Below are 21,402 nucleotides of genomic sequence, written 5' to 3'. Positions count from 1 at the left end.
CAGAGGATGGCAATGACTGGGAAAGATTGCAGGGGAGCCTTGCACTTCTCTCCTGACTTGCCACTGACCTGGCAGGTATGACGTGAGTGGCAAAAATCAACTTAGGCCCTGCTCCTCTGGCGCCAATAAAATTGGAAGACAAGCTTATCAAAGGTCATGTCCTGCCCCAGATTGCCTGCCAGGGCTGCATTGTGCCCAGTAGGAAGACCCTGTTGCATTGGGGAACCAACAACACAAGTGTTGCACCCTGATCAGGAACCTTACGCTCACTATAGAGGAGACCATTCTGCCAGTAGATCAGGTGGTCACCTGAGGTGTTTGCAGCCGTCTGGGCCTCAAACTGGTGTCATAGGCCTTTGAAGAGTGGGGCACTCCATCTGTGCCTTGCAGAATTCCTCCCTTCCTGCTGCGAGTTGGCCACCTCAGGTAAGTTTCCCAGGGTATCCCCTCAGGTTCAGCCTCCTCCTGAACCGTAGGAGTTTCAGGTGCAGATTTCCCAGGCTGCTTACCTTTCCTGTTTTTGTTAGGCACGTGTGTCATTATTTCAGGTTCCAGTTCCTCCTGACTACCCTTTTGGGTGACCATGGGCCATGATGTCAGGCACACCCATTCAAGCAACCCTAACATCTCCAAGTGAGACCTCAGTTCAACCTCCTTCCTGATGGTGAGCTCTAGGTAATTGTCTAGTAGACAATCCACAGGCATGAGGGACTCACAACTGCCCTCAAGGAACCTGAGACCCCTCCACTCAAAGGGAACCAGATCCACTAGGTAGTGGTGCCCATGGCTGTCAGCTGCAACAACTTGATGGAATGTTTTTGTGACTACTTGTTCTGAGGTCACCAGATGACATTCAACACTTGTCATGCTGTTTTTAGTTTCTCACAGAGCCTCCACTCTCTGCCCATTGATTGCCACCCACTGCCTATATTTCCTAGTAATACTACGCATTAGGAGATCTTTGCATCATCTCTCTATCTCTCAGAGACACTAAGGTAACCTCTAAACTGTCCCCCCACTAACTGGAATAATCTTCCCAATTGCTAAATCAGCCGGCCCCAGTGACTGCCCAACAGTAGGGGGCGGTACCCTCTTTGGGACACATGGAATCCCTCTTGAAATGCCCTTCCTGTTGGTAGTTATAGTACTTGGGAGGTGCCTTCCCAGAGGATTTATTGTCAGGGAACCACTTCCTCGTTTTCTCTGTTGGGAGTCCTGACCTGTGGAACTAATTTCTGGTGAAAGCCCTGTTCACCCTTGTGGTGTTTCCCCTCAGATGTATTCTTGTGGACCATGATGCTGATCCAGTGGTTCGCCTCCTTAGCAAGCTCCCTGGGGTCAGTGACCTTACTACTATTCAGGTGTTTGCGCAGATCTGCAAAACAAAGACAGAACATTTAGATTGTCCACCCCCTGGCTATCCTTGACTTCACTGGCCTTCACCCAGTGATCCTGTGCCTTGCAAAAGCCACCCAGGTCTGATGGGCCAATTTCTGACTGGCCCTAAACATCTGAGTATACTTTTCTGTGGGTAAGGGCATACTTCCTAAGAAGGGCTTCCGTCATAGGGGATACCTCATCCTCTCTCCTTTCTCTATAGCCAATAGGGTGCGCTAGAGATGTGCTTCCACATACTAGCCCCTAATCCTTTTCAGGGATCATGTGAAGTTGTAATACTTTACGTATTTCAATTAGTTCAAATTGTTACGAAAAATGTCATGACATTAATACATGGATAAAACCACATATATCACATTTTAAAAGGATTTAGACCATCCATAGGAACATGTGAGTACTCATGCCTTAGCATATGCCCATACAATGTTACTTGTCAGTCCAACTGCTGATACCCAGGGGCAGAGATCATGAAGTTAGACAAGCTTGAAAAGAACTTCCACCGGTCAAGAAGAGTGTATGTGTGTCTGTATGGCCAGGTCCAATTGTTGGGCCAATCCTGTACTTGTGAAACTTTCCGGGGATCGGCAAAGAGCACAGAAACACTAAAGTGTGAAGTGCAGATGGTGAACATAAACTGTTCTCCAAATTTTGAGAAACCACTGGCAGGGAGCATTGGAGTGCTAAAATTCTGGAGTGTGTAGAGTGTCGATAAAAAACAGAAGGTATCAAAGAGCCGGTCAGATGGAGATCCTCTGTATTCGTAAAGCAATCTCATAAGCTTCGAACCCCTTGTCAATGTCATCCCCACAACAAAGTCAGGCAACAAACCTTTAGAAGTGTGGACTCTCTTGTCTACATAGATGCAGGTCCAGTCCTTCTCAACCAGGCAAGAGTAGCAAGTCAGCACAGTAGGACAGCAGTGCTTCAGAGTAGCAGTCCAGCAGTTGCAGTCCTTTCAGCAGCACAGCTGTCCTTCTTTCTGGCAAAGTAGCTACCTGTTCAGAAGTGTACTAAAGAGGTGGTGTCTGAGGTCCAGTATCTATACACAGTTATGCCTTTGAAGGGGGGAAAGCTTTCAGAGGCATGCCTTTGACATGCATAGGTGACTGGCCTTCCTGGTTCAAGGTCCAGACTAACTTTTAGGGGGTATGCAGCCTGTTCAAGAATAAGTGGGGCTGGACACAGCACCTCCCTTCCATCCTGCAAGTGAAGGCCCATCCAGTCACATCTAAGCACCCCATTGTGTGTGGCTATCTAGGAGGAATACCCAAATGTAAACTATACCCAGTAATGTGACCCAGGGGTGGGCTCAATGCCCCAAATGGCTAAGGCAGAAAATACCAACTTGACTTTCTAATTTGCTTAGCTTTCTCAATACTAGCGCACCATGGCATCTGTGGCATTCCTTCAATCAGGTACTTATTCTTACTCTCTGCATCAAGAGGCTGATTGATTTATATCTACTGTTCAACCCTGTGAATTAACCGCAGATGCTTTGGAGAACTAGAATTTCCTCCTAATGTATACAACTAAGGGGTCAAGGAATTACACACGACTCTCACCTGTCCTGAAGAGGGTCTCACTAATGGGATACCATGGAGACCAAAACGTTAATGCCCAATCCATTCCTTTTTCTTTAGTTATTGATAATGGATTTGAACTGAGTTTTGAATCCTATGTATAGGACAGACTCATTGGTTTGATTTAGTGAAGATGGATTTTTTACAGAACCAGGATATTTTTGAATGTTCAATATAAATGTTTTCTGTTGTCAATGTATGTTTTTTGATTTGACCTATTCTGTGTTTGAATTGATTTGAGTGATTCCATTGGGTGTCATTAAATGTCACTTCATGGAAGACATTGTCATTTTGAATAATAATTTTTGATGAAACCCTCATAGGCAGTTTAACATTCTAACTTTTGAAAAGAGGAATTTTCAAACTTTAACTTAAAATCCAACGTCACCATGAGGTAGGATTTTAAATGACAATTCCAAAGATACCAAACATGACCTGGCTAAATGTTCCCATTTGGAAATTGCACTCATAGGATGCAATGAGGCAACACCAATATAATCTTATGGAATACATTAGGCCTTGCAGTAGTTAAAAACAAATGTAGGAACTTTTCTCCACCAGGACATTTAAAACTTAAAAACACATCTCCTAAGTTTTAAATACATTGTAACCTGCACACTGGACTGTCCAGGGCCTTCTCATGAATTTAAAAAGAAGGTTTGGACCTGGCAACATTTTTTTTTTTGCCAGGTGGAAGTGGTAGTTTAAATCTGCACACACAGGCTGCACTGGCAGGCCTGAGACATGTTTAACTTACTACTTAAGTGGGTGGCACATTCAGTGCTGCATACCCACTGGTAGCATTTAATTGTACTGGCCCTGGACAGAGGTAGTGCCACTTTACTAGGAACTTGCAAGTAAATTAAATATGCCAATTTGGTACAAGCCAACTCTACCATGTTTTAAAACCATGCCACGGAAGCCAGCTCTAACTAATACCAGTTGTTGACTGCTTTATAGCAGAAAACATCAATTTAGACTCCATCACTTTTTTGTCATGTCCGAATAGTGCAAATGACCAATCTTCAGAATGGGCATATTGTGTTTTTAGTTATGGGTACCAATGTAGTCTAGAACTAAATTGGGGAGTTTTGTAACAGATTTGTGTTTAGGGTATTTTGCATTATCTACCTAAGAAAAATCCACAGCATCCTCAGGCTGTCATGGAAAAACATATAGCCAGGGGAAAAATCATTAGGAAGGACAAGCCACATGCCATTGCTGGTGATAGTACACTCATCTATTGAAATTCCTTCTATTGCTCTAAAACAACAAAAGGTTATTGTTCACATCCTTTAAAATGCTTAAAACTGCCATGCACACCTCCTCTAAAGAAAATATTTTATGCACATAATATACTGCTCACCTAAACATCACAAAGTAAAATAATCACTAAGGTCACCAAGTAGGACACTATGCCGCAAATATGCTCTCTCTCAATAATATATATACAGGTGATTTCAATATTAATGGGGATCAATATAAACAGTTCTTTACTATGAATTTTCAGCAAATTTCACTAAATAACATGCTTGAATAACTGTGTGTGCTATCGACCTAACAAAGGTAAAATATGTAGATGTAAACATTTTTGCCAAGCAAAAGATCTTCAATCACGTGCCTAAAAGTGTTGACTGGTGTAACCATTCTGTGATAGTTGATAGTGTGCTTCATCCAATCACCATATAAAGCATAATATGCAGGAAAACGTGTCTAAGATGTTGGTTGCAGTTATCACTAAAGAAACACTTGCAAGAAAAAGTAATGATTTCTCTTAATAAATCTGTCTAGTTATTTGTAGTGCAATATAAAAAAAAAGCAGTGGCCAATCACATAATACTAATATTTGTATATAAATTGACAGATGCATTGTACGGTAGAGAGCTGCACTCAGAGGACTCAGACACAAATGGAGAAAAACACAGACTCAAAAGTACCTATATAATTTAAAAAAAATACACACAAAAGGAAAAAATCCAAATACAGTCTGATCCCCAGCAAAGCAAAATCACCTCTAATTAAGTGACCCTCAGAATTGTTACAAATAGGGCACAACAAATCCAAAACATCAGCTACTCTTCCCCTCCTTACCATCATTTTCAAGTCACTCTGAACCACACACTGAAATGTTCTTCCATTTCATCTAAAACACATAAGTGGTCACATTGTTTAACTATAACAGAAGAACCATTAGAACAAGTAATTAAAACAATGAAACCAACTCTCTAATCTGACGAATATATGCCATTTCCACATATTAAACTGGACTTCAATCTATTTTCCAAAAATTCTGGCCATATTTATGGCCACGCAGTCACCTTGCTGCACAGTGGCATAGCTGGGGGGGCATGAGTTTTGAGGGCTGCAGCCTCCCCCGCTTTCACCTGCTGTCTCTGGGTGGCAACAGCAACTCCCCTCCCCTCCTCTCCAATACTCGCCAGCGGCCGCTGCGGCTAACGCAGACACCACCACGGGTGCCCATAGGGCTAGCTACGTCACTGTTGCTGCTCTGCACTGCATGACATGGTAAAGGTAGGAATGTGCTGAATTTAATTCAATACAGCACATTTGTGCCTTTTCTCCTGAACTGGCGTTGTTTTGGCTGCCTAGAGCAAGGAAGGCATCCTTGCACCATGGTTCAAGAGTGCCTGCGTTGGGAGGAGGATTGTTTTTTGTGCAGCAAGGGGAAGCTTCCTGCACATAAAACAATCCCCCCAGAGGTTTTTTTCTCTATCAAAGTGTGCTGCAGAATGCATGACACTTAGAGGAAAAAACTAGGAGAAATAAAAAATATTCTCCTCATTATTCAACCTGTTTTGGCACATTCCCAGGTCTAAATGTGGGAATGCGTCAAAATCTATGGAATGTTGCATGGGAACACCCACGCAATGCTCATGCAAACTCCTACCTGGTGAAGAGTACTGCAATGCAGGGATTTGTACTTCATTGCAATACTCAACATTTATGAAGCCATTCAGGGCCACACAAGGTGGCTTTGTTTGGCTTTATAAATCTCATTTTCAAGTTGTGTTGCTCTTGCACCACGTTGCATAGTGCAGGAGCAATGCTAAGGGGCTCGTACACCTGATCCCTTGGTGTAATATAGCCACCTCTTCACTGTAGCAGGGAAATCTCTCTAACTCTTTAAAATTGGGCAATATCACCTCCCTACTACAAGTGCAAGGATCTAACTTAAATTTGCTATTAAATTATATTCCAGCAGTGGTGGCTCCTCCACTATGGTGGAGGAGCGTCACCAGATTGTTTTCGAGCAGTGAAAAGGAAATATAAAATGATAATAACTTTAAGTTATTATCATTTTATGTTTCCTTTGCATGTGGACCTTTGCATCGGGGCTGCTCTGCTCTCTTCACAGAGCAGGACAGAAAAGGCTTGTCCACTCCTAAGTGCGCAATGACGGTTTAGTTGGCCCTCTCGGGCCGCCCTAACTAGTCATGTGCACTTTCCCCATTCTTTCTCTCTCTGTCCCACGAGGAGATCAGGAGCAAGGAGCATAGACGGGACCCGGCGCCGGGGGCAATGTAAGTCTGAGCCTGCCCTCACCCGCCCCTGCGTTTGCCCTGCCCCGCCACCCGCGAACAATGCCAGCCACCACTGTATTTCAGTCTTTTATAGTTAGGCAATGTTATTGACAAATGTGTGACTAGTTAACTCTTCAATGTCATAGAGCAAAAACACCATGTGGAACCCTATCAATCCAGTTTTTAAAAAGACAGCATTACTGAAATGAGCATATTTAACCCCTTCACTGCGGGGCTGATTCCCCCGCTGTGCTGGGGGGCAGAGGGCGCGTACAGCACCACGGTGCTCGTGTGCTCATGATGAGCTCAGCTCGTCACGGCCACACCCGTTTGTGTAGAACGCTTGCACAGCAGGGGAATTAGCCACGCGTGTGAGCGTTCTAACGGGAACCGTGGCTCATGTCGAGCTGAGCTCGTCATGAGCATGGGAGGGGTTAAGATCAACAGTATGTGCCACATGTTAAACATGATAATGTCTGCCTTCTTAGACAAGTTTGGTCTATCTGTGGCCTTTGAGATCTTTAATCATCATCAGGCTTACTTCCTTAAACTTTACATCAGTTTTTTAAACAGTGTTCTTAGCTGATATCTCTTTTTTTCCTACCAAAAACAGCTGGACAGAATGGGAGCGTTCTGCTCTAAGGCTAACTCAATGTTCTACAAAGTTCCAGTCTAGGTCCTACTCTGTTCAGTTTGTACATTGAGCCACTCAGTGTGTTCATCTAACAATATATGGATTGCAAACAACTCTACCTGAAAATTGCGAACTTTAATGATGTTCTTACTCTGAATAAATTGCCTTTATTAGCATTCAAAATTGATGTCAATGAACTTCCTGATACTAAATCCCAAGAAGATGGAATTCATTCTACTGAGCAAAGAAGCACCATCAAAAATATACATAGACCGGATTTTTTAAATGAAAATAGAAAGTTTTGCACTCACTCTAACCAAAGAAAGTCAAATTCTTAAGCTATTTGATAGACGCCAAGTTATCGATTGCAATGTTAAATTGATTAGACCTTTTTTTATGCCTGTAATGCCACTCCTAAAGAAGTCTGATGGAAATGCATTACTAACTGGAGCTACGAACATGTCATCTGCGGCACTAAAAGCAGTATTTCACTCTGCTGTACATTTAACTGCGCAGAACAACTGTGCTGAGAGATCTCCATTGGTTACTGATGGAGGCAAGATTACATTCAGATTTGCGTGCATGACAATTATGTGTCTAGAATTTCAACACCCTACTGTATTCACTCTTGCTGTCACTGCTCTTGTAAGATGAAGACCTAAAAAGAAAAGAGTCCTGCATCTCGAAAGCGGGAAATTCTATCTAAACTCTACTTCATCTAAGTCCTTTTCCAATACTCAGGAATCATGACAAGATCGACACTTTCCAGAAGAATCTCAAATCTCTACATGCATTTATTTTATTTTATCTATTTATGTTTTTTATCTAGCACTTTAATATCCATCATGGTGTCAGAGTTCTATGTAATTAGATTATCTTTCCTGATAGAGTGTCCCATGGGAAAAATTTAACTTTCCATGATCAAAAGAATAAAGAAAAGCAAAACGTTTAATTAATATAGAGTTTAATGATATCGATGACAGAAGGCAAAAGAGAAGTGGGAAAAATGATGAGGAAATAGCATTTTACCAGATGAATTAACGTATATTCTATTCTCTCTTATTACCATTGGCTGTTAATCCCCATGAAGGTCTATTGTTGGTTGCTGCACATTTCAGAGGGATTGGTGTACACATCAGCAGACAGAACTCTGAAAATAACACACAGGTGGTGGATGGAATGCTTGAAGTTCTCAGTGACTGCTTATTATTGAGACTGAAGCCCAGTCCATTGTTTTTTCCCACTATGCCATTCTCCATAATCAAGTAAGGCATGGCCCTGCACGAATCGGACAGTCCATTTTGAGTTGCCAGGCCAGTCACCCTCCAGTTTGGAATATAAGAAAACCCTGACTATTTTCAATCTAATTCATCAGTGAGCTATAGAATTATTTCTATGCCATTGTGCACACAGGCCTAGCTGTCACAGTATGGCGTTTCACTGAGTCGTGGCAGCATACCTGTTTGTCGTTTTGGTGTCATAAGATACAAATATTTCCTATTTTCAGAAACTGGTGTGGGATTTTTGTTGTGTGTTGTGTCTTACTTTAATGTAAATGCTGTACATACATGTCTCCTCAGCTAAACCTGCCTGCTCACAGTCTGCAACCAAGGGTCAAGCCAGGAGATAATGCACTGAGATTTGACTGGCCCATATATATTGTCTTGCGGTCCTTATTGCCAGTGGTAGGTGCATACTTACCCCTTCTAACAATCTGCCTTTCAATAGCTCATCACTAAGATTAGGTTAGAAGTATATTGTGTCAGAAATATACAAGCACCTCTTACATGGTCAGTCTACTGAGAAGAACACAGGGCAAAATAGATGGAAGAATGAGCTTGGTAGATCACTGGACACTAGGAAGTGGAGTACAGTTTTCCTCTGGGCAAAAATCACAGCAGTCAGTTCAGCAATCAAAACACTCTAATCAAACTGCCCTCTTATTGGTTCTACAAACTGGTGATACTGCATAAATAGAACATGTGTAAAACATTTATATTAGTCCCAGCCACAGGTAATTACTTGAGGCGTCTCCCAGGTTTCTGGATTATGGGTAATATTTATTGGCTCTTGCGTCACTTTTGCGCCACTGCTGCGTCACTTTTTGTGGCGCATTAGCGGCGTAAAAAATTAGCATTGTTCCACCATAATACAAAGTGACGCATCTACTTAGATGTGTCACTTTGTAAACCCCTGCGCCACATTATACCTGTGGCAGGTATAATGTATTCGGGGGGGCATTCCAATGCAAGCAAGGGTTGTGGAAGTGACGCAGTGAAATCTATAAGATTTCCCTGCGCCACTTCTAGGATGCATATGCGTCAATATCTTATGCCTGCCTCACGGCAGGCGTTAAACTGACGCAGTCACAATTCACATGGGACTCGCCCATGTGTAAAGACCCATTGCTGGAGTTGCGTCACTTTTGTGACACACTCCAGCAATGCGTCATTTTTTCACCCACCGATACATCAGAGATACTGACGTATCTGTATCTCTTTGCGACATGATGTGTCATACTGTAAAAATGACGCATCATTGGTGTCGCAAGAGCGTCCCTTTTCATAAATGAGGCCCTCTGTGTGACCCATGCACTGCCTCAAGTGGGATGCCTTTTGATATTATAATGCCAGTGGTAAAAGTCCATGATGGCTCAGGTTGCAGCGAATCTTTATGGACAATCTATGACACAGGCGAAGGTGCCCGCAGGAGAAGGTGCCTAATAGCCCCCTTCAGTGTTTCAAAAACATCTCAAAGTTCCAAACCAGCCAACAGTAACATTTTCATCAAGCAGAATTGTCCACCTTGTCTGTTCAGTATTATGTATGACTCACCTGACCGAGAAAGAATTACATATGCACTTCCTCTCTGCAGAACTGTGTATAATCTGCCAAAGAGGATATTTTTCTGTCATGATGAACTACATGTTTTATATTAAATAGTAGGATTGCCATTTAGGTGACTATAAAACAGACAACATAAGTAAAAACTCTATTTTAAATATAATGGCATACAAAACTGAACAGCCATATGAACCATTAATAACCCTGTCACCCAAGGCTCACTATAGACTGAGTGAAATACAGTGTCAATAATGCTTTCTTTTTCAAGTAGCACTTTATGAAAGCCTTTTCCAGCTAAACAAAAGACTCTAACATTACTCATTTTAATGATATTGTAATTATTTTCTTCATGACCTTGAAGGGCAGGGTTAGTCCTTCGAAGATTCTAACAGGTGGCAGCTAGTTACACACTGACTCCCTCTCGGAAGGGAGCTCCCCTCAGCAGCAGTAGTCATCACTCATGAATAAAAAGTGATTCCATCATAGATAGCCGTGCAGTCACAAAGATGTTACGGCCACTTTATTCTAATTCATTCTATGAGTAGATGATGCAAACACCAGCGATGAGTGGCTGTGACTTTTTCTATGTTTACCATTCAGGAACTTCCAAGTAGTAAAATATAGCAACTTAATCAAGATATTTATTAATGGACAATTTCGATTTTTCACAGCCTGGTGGGCAGAAAATCTGGATTTTATTAAGGACTCGGAGGCTAAGATTATGAAAATGTCCTTTATTGCCACTTCTCAGCAGTAACAATGAAGAGAATATAGAACTTCAAAACATTCTAAGTATAGTTTATATTCCATGAGCATGCAGCCATCTTCCTTCTTTGCAAAATGCTGCAAACAAGTAAACGTATCAAGAAAACATAACTTCGATTATGACGTCAAGCGAGTCACTCCTTTCAACAACCGAAGATATCTTATTATGAAAGAGGAAAAGAGACACAATAGGTCAAAATGTAAAACCCCAAGGTAGGGTAAACAAGTGGAGGGATAATCTTAGCCTTTGTGTACTTAATAGAATACAGATTTTCTGCCCACCAGGCTGTGAAAAACCTAAATTTTATGGCATGACACGGAGGCTAACTTTATGCAAGTTTAAAGTGAACTAAGTACGTTGTCAATCACATTATTGATTGGTCTAAAGTAGCATTTTTTAAACATACCCTCAATCGACCAGTCAGCGGCTCTCAGAATTTCTTGGAGCCCTCCACCTAGCATAAAATCTTTAGAAGCTTATGCATCTCTAAGAGAGTGTGCACCAAAAACTTTCACTCATCACTTCTCTGACCCACCTTGCAAGCATGGGAGATGAAACTGCTTTATGAGGAGATCTGTGACAGATCTACAGTTGAGTTACAACTCCTCTCAGACTTATAGTTCTCTTTTAATACTCCTTAAGACATTGTACAGCACAAAAACCTTCATTCAGAGGAAAGAAAGGATAGAAGATAGTAGATGACATAGTTTTTGTTCTTTTCTTAAGGTAAAAACAAACTCCCTCAGGCTGGTAAGCCCTGCTAGTAATACCTAATGCCTTAACATCTGAGATTCGTCTGAAAAAGCCCAAGCAAAGTGGCACAGTAAGCTTGTAGGAAATATGCTTGAGAGAAAGGCTAGCATTATCTCCCCAAGAAGAAATAAGTTGTAATATGCTTCTTACGTCCTATGGAGTGCAACCAGTGGACTTTTAAGGATATAAACAGGTGTATTGTAGAAATTGTAGTCTCAACCTTCCAACGACCATCTCAAAGCTTCTAGACCCTTGGATTTGTGTCTTTGACTCAAGGGGAACTTCAGGAAGAAGTTTCAGAAGTATGAACAACTTTTGGAAAAAGCTCCAAAAGCGTACCAACTCGAAGTCAAGATTTAAGTCAGCTACCTTCAACTGCGATCTAGCCTGGATTTCATGTTCATCCCGCTGAAAGCTCCAGAACTCCAGACTTCCATGGTTTGACCAGGGACTCGCAGAGAAGCAATTCGATGATGTTGCATCAAAATTGGCCTGCTGGAGGGGTCCACACAACGTAGGCAGAAAATCCTCTACAAAAGTTTCTATGTCCGAAGGTAAAGTTTTGACTGGGGCCTCCACTTAGTGCATCTGACCAGGTCTCCATCACAGTCTGCCTCAAACTTTGATTTTGTCTTGGTCAAGATCAACCAGATGTCGCAAGTTGCCCCTATGTGTTTTTAAGCACTAGAAAGTGGTTAATCTTTGAAAATTCATATTTCAGGTTCCCTATATTAAATGTTTGTCGTTTTGCTGTCATAAGATTAAAATATTTCCTATTTTTATAAATTGGTGTTGGATTTGTTTTGTGTGTTGTGTCTTACGTATTTAATGTAAATGCTGTACACACATGTCTCCTGAGTTAAGCCTACCTTCTCACAGTCTGCAACCTAGGGTCTAGCCAGGGGATAATGCACTGAGATTTGACTGGACCTTATATTGGGGTCCTTATTGCAAGTGGTAGGTGCATACTTGACCCAACTAATAATCTGCCTTCCAATAGCTCATCAATAAGATTGGGTTAGAAGTATATTGTGTCAGAAATATATAAGCACCTCTTACAGGGTCAGTCTGCTGAGAAGAACACAGGGCAAAATAGATGGAAGAATGAGCTTGGTAGATAACTGGACACAAGGGCGTGGAGTTCAGTTTTCCTGTGGGCAAAGATCACAGCATTTAGTGCAGCAATCAAAGGAACTCTAACCAACCTGCCCTCTTAGTGGTACAACATACTGGTGAGGGTCCACAGATTGCTGGCGAGGATATGGGAGAACTAGTTCACTAATGCGCTTGCTTTTGCATTGCTCTATATTCACTAGCTATTTGGAGGAAATATTTAATTCCATATAAAGGATTTTGAATTATCCCACATTAATTAGTAAGTTTGCTACTGTGGAGAACTCCACACATTGAAAAGATAGCCTAGCCTACCTGTTATGTGTGGAGTTCTCCACAGTCATAAGCTTACTATCAAATTGTGGTTTGTGAATACTGAAAAAGTGTCAACTTACACAAAAGTCTAAGTTAACCCTTGTGATTCAGGCCCTAAGTCTTCAGTAGAGTATTTGGAGGTAGTAGAAAAGAATGTATCAATAACTTACTAAGTGTACACAGCACATATAGGCTTTCGAAGTTTCCTTATCAGATACCAAAAGTAACCTGCTTCTTAATCAATATTACTGGCTTTTAATACATTATTTAAACAAATAGTGCTGATATTTTGATTTGCATTCTATAGGATATTTCAAGTAATTTGCCTGCATTTCCCTACACTTGGTCTGTACACCACATAATACTATATCAATCTGAAGAATCATTTAATCATTGTGGCAAACTTAATTTTAAGTATACTGTATATGAGATTAGAAAACTTGCTGGAAGATTACCTAACACAAATTCTATTATTAGCCAACAAGTTATCTTTGGCCATATATAATCAGAAGCCAATCCTTGCCAAATAATTTCTTCGTAAATGGTTTCATATTAAGTAATTATTAAAAGTCAATCTACCTATGGATTTCCCCTTTAATTGATTACAATGGGTGCATGTACCAAAGTAAAAATAAAATCCATCCCAGGTCTTTGAAAATTGACAGATACTTTTAAAAATTATAACCAAATATTGTTAAAACTCTTGTGCTGAAGACACAACTGAGAACTCATTGGTTTTGGAAATCTGCTGTTTTCAGAAAGCATTAATAATGAAACTGAAGCCTTAAAAGCTGCCTGTTTTTCATGGGTAAACCCAGGTTTAGACCTCAAGTCTATGAAATAGCCAATGACCCGGTAAAATCTCCAGTAACAATATTATTTTTATTCAGATTTAATTCTCATTAATATTATTCCCTATGGCAGGATTACAGAGAACCAGTGCACATACATTAAATAATGTTAAGTAGTATTTATTGACTATAACATCCCGAAGTAACTGTCTGCCTTCACTAACATATGGAAACAAATGGCAACTTCCCCTTTACATAATACGTTGAGAGAACACGTTTAGTCTCTTAATTAGGTTGCAGAAGGCCCCGACATTCGAAGAAATCATATTCTGAATGCTTTACACTTATAGCATTTTCAAAATGCCAACTATTGATGCAAAAATGACATAAAGAAATAACAAGTGTTCATAGCTAATCTGTGATTGGAATGTTATTTACCTATTAAGATTATTCTTTTGCAATTGAAATGATAATGCTGTGATATGAAGAACTAAGGGGAATATTCACAAGGAGCTATCGCCGAATTAACAGCACTTTAGCGCAGCCAAAGTCGTGATAAATTTACCGCGCCATTCACAAGGTGGTGCTAACACCCCACAGCACCAGATTTCCAGTGATAGCAGCCGCAAAAAACATCACCACAAAGGACCTCTGCAACCATCGCTAATGAGATGCAGAGTAGGCATTCCCGTGCAAATAGCCGTGAAAAAAACGACACCTCAACATTCACAACGACCAGCAGATTGGCGATAAGAACACAAAACACGCCATAAGGCACGTTAGCAGCAGGAAATTAACACCTGCTCCGACCTGGTGTAAAGTCGGACCACAGCCTGCACCACAAAAGGGAGCACATCCCAGGGCGCCATCGGAAGGGCAACAGAAGCCACACATCATGCAGCCCAGAAACCCAAGAGGGCCACAACACCTGCCCAGCACACACACCCCGAGCCACCACTGAGGCAGCACAGACAAAGACAGCGGCCCCACCGGAAACGCACCTGCCTCACTGGTGTGTGAAGTGTAGTGGACAGTGGACGCAACCATGTCACTCCAGCCCCCGTAAGTGTGAGCAGAGTGGAATGGCCCGGCGTATGCCAGGCTAGCATAGGGGTGTGAATAAAAAGCACGTAGCCCTGGATGTGGTCCTCTTCCAGAAAGCCCAACATCCCTGCCAGGGCTGCGCCTCCCACCCCGCCACAAGGCCGACACCGTCCTCGTTAGATGAGTTGCCTGAGATCTTGTGCACCTGCCATACCCTGGGCCGCTGGGCCACAAACCCGTCAGGCCTGACCCTACTCAGCCAGGGCACACTGATCAGCAGCCGACACCGGTGTGTGTCAAGGAGGGCCCACCACATGCCTATTTAAGCTCCAAGTCTGAGGCCGGCGACCCTGCCAGCCTCTCTGATCGACGCTGGTCCACATTACTACTTCCTCGTTGACATATTCTATCATGGTTCCCTGCAGCCCAGTGAAACTGTGTCCTGGCTCCTGAATGGCAGTGACCCCAAATCTGGGCCAGCGGCCACAGCACCAGACTCCCTTCGATCCGTGAGGCTTAGTTCCATATGGGCATCTTGCGACACGTGGTGCCACTAACCCTGTTCAATGCCAGCCGGCGACACGTGGTGCCACAAACCCTGCTAAATGCAGCCGGCAACACGTGGTGCCACAAACCCTGTTCAACGCCAGCCGTCGACAAGTGGATGAGTGGCCAGGACTAACCTGCGACCAGTAGGTCTCATATCCAGCACCTATTCACGAATAATGAATGGCAGAGTCCACACCAGTGGTTGCACAGAGAGGAGTAAGAGAAAGATGAGGCTTAGTCCGGACAAAAGCCGGGTCACAGTCACAGAGGTGACGAACATGTGTTGCCACTGAACCTGAAGTACGCAGGCCAGTGGGGCTACCAACCTATGCCAGCGACACTCGTGAATGGCCTGTGCTCATCGCTGCCTCCGCCCTACACTGCTATCGGCCTTGGATGCACTTGAGTAGGTCACAGATTTGGTACTGAACATCAAATATGCAAAGGCAGATTACATATCATTGCACGCAAGGAGAGGCAGAGGAAGATGACACCTTGCATCTTGGCAGAGAGAAAAGGATCGTCGTTACGGAGGTGCTCTTACACTATCAACAACTGCCCTGGTGTCACTAGTGCTTTGCATCGCGAGCCAACAACACGTGGTTGTGGGCCACTGCTGACCGCTGCCTCTGGCCTACACTGTGGTCCAGTAGGTCACAGAGTCATGATTTTGCAATGGCGGAGTTTATATCAGTGTACCAGCAACATCGCAGACTGCATCCCCACTCAGCCCCGGTGCCACTAAGTCTGTTCCCCAACATTCATGGACACTCTCTGGTCGAACTTTGGTGGCGTCTGAGTTTATGAACCAGGGGACAGTTTTCATCCTCATGTAGCTAATACCGAATTGGTGGTGGCTACAAGGCTGTCGCATTCCACTCCTCCATTTTTTGCTTACGGATAAAATCAAACCTTTCAGCGTCATTCCCTGGAAGTCACCTTCCACTGTCCCCGAATCCCTCTGCAACATACACCTCGGAAATTGATGGTGACCCACTCAGGTTGCATGGCCCATCTGACTGCACAGCAAGTCACCGTCCCATGGCTCCTTGCCTGTGCCGGCCGCGGTACATCCACGGCCACTAACTCTTTGCTGGTCAGGTCTGGGACCCCTTCTCCAGAGACATTGGATGGCCCCTGAGGTGTAGACCTTGGGTTCATCAACGCCATTTCTCGGTGGCCTTGTGCTGTACACAGCCTCCGGGCCCAAATGCGTCTGCACAAATGCAATTGCTTTCCATTGTAAAGTCTTAGTCTATTTTTTCACACTTTGCTCCTGCTGTATCTATTTTCAAAGTTAAGAGCCTTCATGGCAATTGACTTTTGAGTCTTATAACGTATTCATTGACATTGAGATTAACTATATTTTTGCTTCTGTATTGCACTTTAATATTTTAATAAACTTTCATTGTTTTCTTAATTACTAATATCAAACTCCCTTTTTGAGTCAATTTTTTTGGCCGTTTTTTGAAATGCTGTTTTGAATCTAATGCTTTGGGACACATTTACTCACCTACTCTTGAGAAAAACACTGTCCCTGACTACAAATCAGCCTATGTAGATTATCTAAAATAGCTTTGACACACGAATCACGAATAAAGCTAGACGATGTAGTTCAAAAAGAAGGGATAAGAATAGTGAGAAGTGAGAACAGTAAGAACAACAAAAAAAACAGCAGAAGTTAATACCAAATAAAGGGGTCAATTAGGATGGCGGACGGACAAAGTCCGTCCGCCATCCTGTCGGAGGACGGGACCGTCCGCCACAGGAGTGGGGGTCCCGTGCCTCAAATTAGGATGCACCCGCCACAGTGGCGGGTGCGTCACGCATTTTTAACATTGCGGCACCGCCCGGCGCCATGCTAAAAATGCATGTTGTGCGTTTCAAAGCACAACATGACAGGCACCGCGCATTGCCTGCCATGTTGTATTTTGAAACGTATGGTACCCCCCATGTGCACCCCCCACCCCTCTTCACCCGGGGGCCCGCAACTGGCCCCCAAAGCAAAGACCGTATGCCTTTTCATGGCGGCAATTGCCCACAGCACATCCTAATATGGCTGGCGGTATCTGATAGACACCGCCACCATATTAGACCTTTTCCGCCGCGGTCACAAGGCGACCGCGACGGAAAGCGGCAGAAAGCGGCAGTCCCGTCCGCCGCAGTCCCCCCTGCCATTGTAATATGGCAGGGGGAAATAGGTGGCGGACGGGTATGGATGGTGGACGGATCGCCACCGCCTGCATGGCGGAGGCGATCCGTCCGCCATCCTAATTGGCCCCAATGTGAGTAGAACAAAGGTTGCAGAGTTCAGATTAAATCAAAGAAGCAAATGTTTGATTCAATTTGGAAGCATAAAACAGTGCACAAGCGGGCAGCAGTGACATAAACATAAGTACATAAATAAACAGAAATTAGTAGAGCACTATAAATCAGATCTATTTAGCATATAAAGTGTCCGTCTCCTTCGCTACTCGCTGAGCTACCGTTAAGGGAAGAAAACAACAACAATACATTGTGTGCATATGAGTTGTCCTTTTAGAATATACCACCTGTATATAAGGCCCTGTTGAAATGTATAAACACAAAAGAATACTGAGCTATCATAATTAAATAAAGTCAGTGAATTTCAGATTTCAGACACGTTCTCACATTTTGCATGTGATAGAGTGTGTTTATAATTATTCTCACCTGCTGAAAAGGTAATTCTAAAGTATGTATGTTAACATTGTGGAATCGTATTTGTGCTGAACACAGAATTTCTACTGTTTCAGCAACAAGGTTATCTCAAAAAATCTAATCTGATTTAATCTGGTTACCCTTTACAGCTTTCTTATCTTCACACTCATCTTTACACGAATCACTATTTGACTATTATTTTCCCCTCCCCTCTCATCTTCTTTTACTCTATTCCTTCTATTCCTCTCCTCCCCCTCTGTCTTTTCTTATTTCCTGTCGTAAAATATATAAATAACTCCTGTTTGATAGGTACTCTCATCTCTTTTCACTTTTCTTAAAGCATAAGGTTACATTTTGCAACCTTTTTCCACCTTGACTGTACCATTTCGTTATGTCATTTAGTCACTATGCTATTTTTCTCCCTTATGCTGATTGTTTGCTAGGTACTCTCTTATTAAGCCAATAAAAAATATGAAAAAAAGGATGTGTTGATAGTTTGTGTACCGGTAGGCAATTACTGAAGATGTAGGACAAGTTTAGAAGTGCTTTTCTGTTCCTCGAGGGTTAAATAGTATGTTTTTTTTTAATTAGATCGCCAAGTACAACGTGCAATGCCATTTCTATAAAATAAATATGTACACTTGTTTTCATATGTATATTGCATTTAGAAATAAAATGCAGCGTAATAGTGTCATAATTTAGAGCAATCTTCTGAATTCAGTTGTATGGAAAACCATGTTATGGCCATGCATTCCCAGCGTTCACCCGTCTAAGTTATCATCCAAGACCCATTGGCTGAAGCAAGCCAGTGTTACTCATTTTGTGAAAAAAATGTCAATTCAAGACAAGTGGGCATAAAGCAAATGAAAAATGAGAGATAAATTTGGTTCAGCCCACATGTCGATCAACGTTTAAATCGGAAAACAAATATATTGTCAGTTCAAATGCTATTGTCAATAATTATCATAATCAAGGTGTCACAAAACGTGTGAAACGAGCAGAGATGTTCCTTGTTGGAAAGAATGTTTATTGTTTTCTGAACAGTATTCAAGTCCATTTTGCCAGAAAATAAGGAAACAAAGGAATGTGCACGTTAAATAAATATGTCCCCCACTGTGGGCTCGATTCACAAACCCCAGGTTGGACACATAAAAAACATACGTCTGTAGGGTTACTCCTATTGTAGAAACACATTTCTGAGTTTTAGAGCATTCACCAAGAACCCCAGAATTACAGCAAAAGTCAATGCCAGTCGTAAATGTATTGCCTTTTTAAACTCCAAGATTTACTTATGCAGAATCTTCCGACACATGCAACTAATTTTCTTATTTCTCCTCAGGTAAGATATTTCTATGCAGAGCAACCATTTGCTCTTTTCTCTCATGAAATGGTGAAGCACTCCATCTGATTCCAAGCCGTGAAAATCACTTACTCCAGCCTTTATCAGAAACAGTTTTTCGTGTTTTCAAGGTGGGAAACTACCTTCAAAGGTTTGTGCATTCATATAGTACAATAGAATTTACAAGGTCTCTGGAATTTTTTCAAGGGCAATTGTCCACACATATACCCCAACTCCCCAGAATATCCACATATTTTTGGTTCCATTTTTAATTTTGCTTTACCGAAAAAACTGCCATATTTTGAGGTTTCTGCATTTGTTATTCCTATTTACTATGTTATTTTACACCAATCTTGATTCTGTGAAAAGAATGTAGAAGTAAATCTAACACATTGCTTTTTTGTGCACCTAAATGGAAACCAGGTGCACAAAAAGTAAATTGGTGCATAAATCTGCTTTAGAATAACTTGCCATCTACAATTTGTTATTCGAAAAATAAATAGCTTTTTTGATACATGTTTGCCTGATGTACTATGAGTTTGCACAGGCATTTAGATAAAGCAGTGGCGTTGTGCAATGTAAATATGAGAACATTTAATTGATGTACAACTTTCCCATACAAAATATCAGTGCCAATCTCATGATAATTAATGTAAGGGAGCATAAATGAAGCTGGAACCATTTTCACAGGATTTCACATAAACAGTATTTTTTTAGCACGGTCGATAATATCATCAACACTCAACTGTGTAAGTATAGTACGAGCAACCAATAAGTGTAGAATTTCACACTGTGCTACTCGGCCTTTAGATAATCTTTGCCATTTTCTTCTAACCTGTATGAAAGAATGAGTGAACGAGCGAGTGAGTGAATGAATGCCTGGGCATGAAAGCAGGTGAGAGAAAAAAACAGTGTTTTGGTTACATCTCAGAGTTTCTGGAAAAATAATTTAATAGTATTGTCTTATCTACATTTTTTGTGTTATAATTCTTTATTAGCAATTTTAAAGGGAAATAAAATCAGAAGAACATCGGCACTGACAGCACCAATACATTGGTCACCTTAAATATTACAACAAAGAAAAAAATGTGTGATACATGCCTCTTGAAGATTGAAGAAATTATTTAGAAAGAAGATAATGGGACGGAAAAAAAGGGGCAGGAGGAAAGGAAAAAAGGGGGTGGGGGAATGTCTATTTCCATATTGCAATTGTTAAGTATGCTGCGTTGAAATGTGAACGAGGGAGGGGTGTGGGGGGAAGGATCGACGTATTGGTGATAACATGGTATAGGTGGCCATGTTAGACTGATCACACTGGGACTGTACCAGTTTCTAGGCATAGAGGGGGGGACAATACGCAGAATGCATAAGTCCGTAGGGAGGTGTGGTAAGGTGATGTAAGAAAAGGAAATGCCTTTGGCGCGTCTCAATTACAATATGAGGTGTAAGAAGAGTGGGTGCTCTGGTTTAAAGTTACATTGACCATATTAAGAGCCTAATAGGAGCACAGGTAGGGGAGGGTGTGAAACCATATCAGTTTATTACAAGACTTATAATGTCTGGGTGTGACTCAACTAATATTAGCTTGTGGAGCCATGATGCCAGGAAATCAGGGACGGGCAGGGGAGGGAAATATTGGGAGCATAGGGAGGAAGAAAGGAAGGAGGTATATCCTGGATTATGGGGGGTGGACTTGTCACTGGGAGTGGGAAAGGCAAGAGGGGTGAAAAAGATAGGAGAGTGAAAGGAGGGTGAGATGCGGGTAGGCAGGGGATTGGGGAGAGGGGATGGGGCTCATGCATGGGGAAGGAGTAGAGTAAAGTATAGTAAGTCACAGTAGACATTCTGTCATGGTGCCTCGGTCAATGTTGCTCTCTGTACGTAGGAATGGTGCCCACACTTGAAGCAGCAAAACAGATTGGTCCTGAAGATTATAAATAACTTGTTCATATGAGGCCGTGTGGATCATGGCTATTAACCAAGCCTCCTGAGAAGGAGGAGTTGGCGATCTCCACAGACAAAGAATACATAGCTGAGCTGTGGATAGAGCTGTAAG

This window comes from Lissotriton helveticus, chromosome 2_2, assembly GCF_964261635.1.
Source record: "Lissotriton helveticus chromosome 2_2, aLisHel1.1, whole genome shotgun sequence".
Taxonomy (NCBI): Eukaryota; Metazoa; Chordata; class Amphibia; order Caudata; family Salamandridae; genus Lissotriton; species Lissotriton helveticus.
The sequence above is the reverse complement of the archived record's forward strand: the minus strand, read 5'-3'. Positions refer to the sequence as shown.